A 7,879-nucleotide genomic window follows, 5' to 3' on the forward strand; every position below is an offset into this window, starting at 1 on the left:
GGGGTTTTAATACATAATAAGAAATACATATTCAGTGAGGAAAATGACATATTATTTTAATGATTTTGTTAATTGCCAGATGTAACTTTGATATTTTATATCTTTATAGTGCTTCCTTCATTACCAATTCGGCATGTAAGGTAAAAACCATTTCTATGAAGAGATCTAATAAGGCCAAGACACAATTAGAGTTGTCTCCTGTATTTGGTGAACTAATTAAGGTAAAATTAACCATTGAGCTAATACTGTCAATTCTTCCTGACAATTATTTTTAATTAGCATTTTGATCCCCACTATATTAAATATGCTAACATTATTGCTTCTTTTTATGCATCTGTCCTCTTTTAGTAACTGAAATTAATGATTTATTTTTCTAAAAAATTAGTTAGTTGATAAAACATTCCATTTTGACTATAGTCATTGTATGTGTATAAAGCAATTCCCTCCTAGTTCTTTAATTAATCAATACTTCTAATTACAAAAATAAGAAAAACTCAACCATTGTGTTGCCCTACCATTAGATACAATAACAATTTATACTTCTCAAATGTTTATTAAACAATTCACTGAGAATGCAATGAAGTCAACTGTATCAATTACACCTTAAGTGGACTTAAGTCTATAATAGAAGATACTTACTAAACTGGCTGTGCAGTAGAATTGAACTTGACATTCTAGGATCATTCTAGGACAAGTGTTTTAGTCAGTCATATCCTATGTGGATGTTATTTCCATCTAATAATTATTTTATTGATACTTAGAAATCAGTATTATAGGCTGAAATCAAACAAAGCCCTGTGAGTGGTTTTTGTGGAAAGAGTCCAACCCATGCTAGCATGGAAAGCGGACATTAAACGATGATGATGATGATGCTGGTGAGTGTAGATGAGTGTGGTGGTGGCAGTAGTAGTGTTGCTGCTGCTGCTGCTGCTGGTAGTAGTAGTAGTAGTAAAACACAGCTAAATGCTGATATGATATATCAGTATGGCTATTTACCTACCCCTGCTATTGTTTTGCCTTTGTTATGAGGAATATATTTAATTGGATTGTCAGAGAGAAAGAAAGGGAGGAGAAAATGAGAATTGGACAGACACGCCAATAGGGAAGAGAGAGTAGTATAGTGTCGTTCAACAGAGCTTCAATGAAGTTTCAGATGTTGCTTTAGATTAATCTGTCTGTACTTAAAATACTTGTTGACTGTCAGTTGCATCTGTCACAGCTATTAGACTGTCAATTAGAGGTGGCTCTTGAGTAGCTTCAGTCTCTGTGAAGAGATGTTGCAAAATATTATTTACAGAAAAATCCAGAATTTGAAATCTGTGGATGCATTGCCATTTAACTCCTCTCACCTCAAATTTTGTATTCCTGTAGCTGTTGAGTTCCGTTAATCAACATGCCAGTTATATAACTTTTTTATTATCATTCACAATTGATATAATTGGTAGTCTTTCTAGAATATCATCTTCCTCTGATGTTGCAGTTAAATGATTTGTTTTAATTTTCCTTAATACAAAAATATAATTAATTAATGCTAATTTGAACCATATCTTAAGTTATTGCTCTATCTTGATTTTGCTTTCTTTTCTTATATTTTTACATCTTTATTACATTTATGAATTCCAAATTTAAACACAAAATGTCTTATTTTGTAGATTCTGGTTTTAAATCATAGCTTTCCACTGAGTTCAGTTATGGTTTGTTCTTTTCTTTGACATCTTCATAATCTTCCTGCAATATGAAAATTGCTATATTATCTTGCATCGAAGCCAGTAATTAATTCACAAGTTACAAAGATACTCTCTTTCTCCACTACTTAACCCTTGTTCACCCAAATTAACATCACTATTTTAACCTGGTATTTACTTGATAAATGATGATTTAAATTTTGTATTCCTTTTGAAAGATAATTAATTTTAATTAATAATCCTTTATAGATATTCCTGGTAGCATTATCAATAACATTCCATAACATTTCCTACGACCACTATTCTCTTTATCACCATTCATCATTGTTTTAGCATTCCATTTTGATGTTGGCATAGGTTGAATGGGTTCATATAATAACATAATTTTATATTTCTTGTTCCTGTATCACTTCATCTTTGAAGCCAAACTTACTCATATCAGCTTTAACCACATCCTTCTACATCTATTTTGGCAATATTTACTGTAAGTAAATTCATGTGTCCTCACCATAATTATGCTAATATGACCCCACCATAATCATACCAACACTTTTTTCTCTGTTGTTTATGTGGATTTATGTTATTGATATTAAGCCAGTTTCTCACCCTACATATGCTGAATATTCTGCAATCTCATCTTGTACAATAATCAGTTCATTTCTGTTCATTTTCTACAAGTAATTCTTATTCATACTCATATATTTCTATGCTGTATATTATTATACTTTGTGATTCATTTCTCAAATAATCTAACCTACGTATGTTTTGCATTTCTAATATTCCTCTGAAGGAATATTATATACAGAAAGAAACCTATGTTCTGTGAACATAATTCTCTAAACTATAAGCCAGTTTCTGTCTGCTTCAACAACAATGCATTGTACAAGATTCGGCTATTCTACCACAAATCATACAACTTCAGGAGTTAAAATTCAATAATTTCAACAATATGTGTGAGTCAATCTTGATTATGATTTTTATATTATTATTAATATATTACTATTAATAATATATGATCTTTGCCTTTATTATTAATAAGTTTGAAGATATCCAGCGATTTCAAGATCCATGAATGCAGTATGCTGTTGAAGGCCTTTTTATAATCAATCCATGCAGAACTGAGATTTCTGTGTTTGTTATGACAGTTCTCAAGGATCATGTGATTGATTAAGAGTTGGTCTTTGCATCCATATGAGCCTTGTCAGCATCCTTTATATTCAGTGTGGAAAACATCATTCTGTTTCATGAATTTGTATGTTTTCTCCACAAGAATGGATGTTAAAATTTTATACTCAGTAGATACACATGTTATGGGCCGATAGTTTTGGGGAAATTTGGTTTCATTATTCTTCAGGAGTAGGCAAGTATTACTACTTGCTAACTAATTAGGTGTTTTTGTAGGATCTCTCATAATTTCATTGAATAACTGCACTAACTTTTCATGTGTGCATGGGAGCAAGGCAAGCCAGAGATTTGGCACCCTATCATTACCAGGAGATTTCCACTTATGAGCCTTCGTGAGTGTCATCCTTAGGTCTGCTATTGTAATGTTTTCCCATGCTTGTTCTGGTAAGTTTTGTTTGGATCCTTCTGTGCGTCGAACCCAGTCTGCATTTTCCTTTTAAGTCTTTTCATTACTCCAGATATTTTCCCAGAAGTTGTCAACTGCTTCCATGGCAGGGGTGGAGGGTGTCTTCAATGGTTATTTTCTCTTACCCTATTTTCCTGTAGAATGTTTCAGCATTGGATGTGAACAGCATATTTTGCTTGTAAAATTTGTTTCTTTTCTTAAATCTTCGTATTCTTTGAGCTTTTACTTGGACACTTTGTTCTAGAGAATGTCAAAGCATAAGTAAATTAGAAGTTTGATTAGTAATCATTATTATTATGATTAATTATTTTCTCTTTATCATGGGTTTTGTTGGAGATCATGGATTTTTGCATGCATAACGGGCTTACTACCAGCAGCCTATGGTCCCATGGTATTCATTCTTTTCAGCTATCTAATACTTTCTTGATTATTCTGGTCATGCCAAGTGGGCAAACATTTTGTAACAATTGTACCAGCTACTCTATTCCAATTTCTTTTATATTCCTCTAATGCCTTCTGATAGTGTTCCCAAGGACCCAACAATAATTCGCACTATCTTCACCTTCTTCATTTTCCATAGCAGGGCTATTTCGTACTTAAGGGAGTTGTATCTGTCTATCTTTGCATTGTCCTTCTTTATTATTATTATTATTTTTATTATTATTATTACTTCTATTTCTGTGATTGTCATATATCTAAAACTGCAGTAGCAGAGATGCCACTTCAGTTTTTAGAAATCACTTCATTGCAATGACTATACAGTATCGATTTACTATCAGTACCTTTCTTACATATTGATCAAAGCTGTTTTCAAAGGTTGCTGGATTATATGACCTTCACTAGTGACTTTGTTTGTTTATTTTTGCCATATTCACTTTTAGATTTTTTGATTCAAATCAAATATCCAAAGTTTTGCAATTTAAACATTTTTCACAGATTTTGCTAAGTGAAAAAGTTTATCAACAACAAACAAAGTATTCTCAGAAATATACTGTCCTGCACACTTTTATAATTTCATTACAGAATAAGGAGTAAAAAGAACACTTATCATTGCACTCTAATGGACTCTCAACAACTGTTTACTTTAAACACCTGATAACAGAAAATGAACAAAATTAAAACCAAGATTATGACTAGCTAGTAGTTTAAACTTACAGCACTGACTTTCATGTAGCAGATTTCCTAGTTCAAAGATGTTTTAATTATGATTTAAATTTTCTGTTATGAAGCACTATTTATATATACTAAAATAACAACCAGTTTAACATGGACAGCTATCGGGTACAGTGATATGATTTAATTACCCCAGTTCCTAAATCAGGAAGAGAATGAAATCAAAATGTTGATGTTGGTATACATTTCCATGTTATTGTTATTATTAATATTATTCATAATGTGCATGAATGTTTTACATTTGGAATCAATGTCCTTGATACTGGGTCACAACCAATTTCCATAGATGTTGAGGACCTATTGTTGTTCCCAATAAGGTAGATTTCTGAATTAATGCAACTTGTGTAGTCACACCAATCTCAATAAGGGAACTGTTACGTCTGTTGGTGATGTTACCGAGAACACTTCTGACAACTGGGATTATTTTTTTGTAGAAACCCTCCACAGTCGTCGTATTTCCTAAGCCAAATCCTAGTATTTTCCTATTTTCTTCTCCTCTTTGACCCCTACATTCATGTCCACAGACATAACCACACCTATGATGATGCTGTCTTTTTACAAAGTCAATCCAAAGCATAACCATCACCTCTTTTTTTACAGGTCAAGTGATAGTGTTGGCTAAGTAGTTGATTTTAAAGTTTGAACTATGCTTTTGAAATTAAATCAGGAACAAAAGTAAAAAGTTATATTATCTCTAAAGATTGTAATGTTATTATCAGTCCAAATATGTTTCAGGCCCATTCAAACCAGTGAACAAGCTACTCACTGTTTTGTCATGGAAAATATATCCCATTTGTTGACAAATGGTGTGTAAACAACTACATCAGCTCACAGTGCTGTCTACCCAAACCGTGAGATGCAAGCATTTTGTAGTAGTTATCTCCTCTTCAGTGCTGTGATCTGATTGAAGAGACTGATTATCTTATGCTTTTCCAGTTGCCATATGGCGACTGGCAACTCTGTGCAGTGGCTCAATGTAAGTAAATTACAGAAGGGGAGTGCTAAACAGTGATAAGTAAAATTGTAATGTTATTATCAGTCTGAATTTGCTTGAGGCACATTTGAACCAGTGAAGAAGCTACTCACTGTGTTTTGTCACAGAAAATATCTGTCTAGTGTCCATGACCAAAGAAGAGATAACTACTCTGAAATGCTTGCATCTCATGGTCTAGGTAGATGGCACTGCAAGCTGATATAGGTGAATACACACCATTTGTCAACAAACAGAATATATTTTCCATGACAAAACACAGTGAATAGTTTGTTTGAACATGCCTTAAGTATATTCAGCCTGATGATAACATTACAATTTTACTTATCACTGCTTAGCGCACCCACTCTGTAATCTCTAAAGAATATTTGCCAAAGAGGATCCTCACATTTTATTACTGCAATATTGGTTTCTCTGCAATCCAAGCTTTTTAAGCTGCTATGGTTTAAATTATGCCACTAATGCTTTTTAAAGGTATGGAAGTTACTGCTTAAATCTAAAATATCATGAGTATTTATGTTTAGAATCAAGTATTACTTTATCTGGTTTTACTCACTTTAATTTCAACTAATTAGAAATAGTAATATGTAAGATCAAATAAGCAAAAAGTTTCTCATCTTGCTTATGTAAGACATTTATGCTAATCTCCAACACAATGGTGATTCAGTACAAGTAGTCAGATGATTAGAGGAAATGTCTGACTATTAAGTTATTTCCGTCAAGATTCTGAATTGAAATTCACTTCTGATACTACTTTGGTCTTAACCTATTTGAAATCAATAACATGTAAATCACCAATATTCACAAGTGGATTCAGTGAACTTTACTCCCTGGGATGCATCAAACAATTCTATGTTATGAATTGCTTTGAGGGAAATTGAGACAGCAGAATACTTAACTGGATGTGTAACTCATACTTCAGAAAGTTAATCCTCCTGAATTTTATTATACCTTTTCACTTGGTATTGAGATCGGTTAGCAGTAATATAGAGGATTTAATTCAGGTAGCTATAATTCTCTCTCTCCTTCTTTCCCCTCTCTCTTCTCTTTCTCTTTGCTATTTTGTCCATTGATAAAATAACTGTGGATTCTTTTTTTAATTGGTGATCACAATAGTTTAGAGATAAGCTGCATTTAAATCATGTTTGTAACATGATTTTAATTTTTGCCTGAAAGGATATCCTATTTCACTAAAGCCATAAATATACTTAACAAAGCTCAGATAAAATACACAGGGACATGTTCTGTTTGAAAAACAAAAGGTATCAATAGTTCTAACATACTCTATACACTGAGTAAAAATAATTTAAAAAATAAAACTTTAATTATATAAGTATAGGCTGCAGGTAAATGAAGTGAGGAGTTTGATTGATCTTGGAAGTCTGGCAACAACTCTGGATATCATTTGGTCAGTAAAGCATAGTCATTGAAGTGTAACAAGACCAGAGCATATCTGGATTGTCACCATATTTCCAAGTTCAAGGACATTCTTCTCAGCATTGTACAAATTCTATTTTTTAATTAATTAAAATTTCAGGGTTGACTTTGTGTTTCTTTATCAAAGTAATGATTCTTTTTCTCTCGGCATGAGATTAATCTTCATTAGTGAAAATTCATTGGCTTATGACATAAACCACCTTAACATCAGTTTTACAATGCCAAAAGTGGCATGAATGTCATAAATTACTATTTAATTTTTTAAAGTAAAGTGTGTTTTCTGACATATTTAAGGATAACTAATTTCTAAATTTGACACAAGATCACAATGTTTAGAAGAAGGAGTATATTTAATTTAGTCAGCTATAGTATTTGGCTGATATATTTTATTTCATTGATTCTGAAGGGATGAAATGCAGTATCAGCAGTGGCTTTAAAATATGAGATCAAAGAAAACAGATAATGAAATCTAATGAGAAATGTAACTGAATTTTTTTCTATTGGTAAAGAATTATAAGATTTGATCTCAGAATGGAGAGGGATATAACTAAATATCACAAAACATTAACTACACTACTACACCAATTCCACTACTGCTGACCTGAGAAATCAATATTGTTAGTTATTTTAACAAATAACTACAGATATAAAACAAGTAATCTTGTAATTTTATGACTAATTATAACAAAGTTATGTTTTTGAGCATCAGAGTAGATCAGTAAAACAAAGTAATGATCAAAAATGTGCATTCTTTTCCAATAGAAAGCATAGAAGTTCAGTCACATTTATCATTAATTTAATTTCATTATCAGTTTTTCTTTGATCTTATATTCTAAAGCCTTCATATATTAGATTTTTAAAATAAAATGTTTTTTTCTTTAAATCAAAATAAATATATATGTATTTTTACTGAAACTCTATACAATATACCCAATAGATTACATCAAAACATGTAAAATTTTACACCTCAAAGTAAAGAAATATATATGTATCAGACATATA

Source organism: Octopus bimaculoides, chromosome 4, assembly GCF_001194135.2.
Source record: "Octopus bimaculoides isolate UCB-OBI-ISO-001 chromosome 4, ASM119413v2, whole genome shotgun sequence".
Taxonomy (NCBI): Eukaryota; Metazoa; Mollusca; class Cephalopoda; order Octopoda; family Octopodidae; genus Octopus; species Octopus bimaculoides.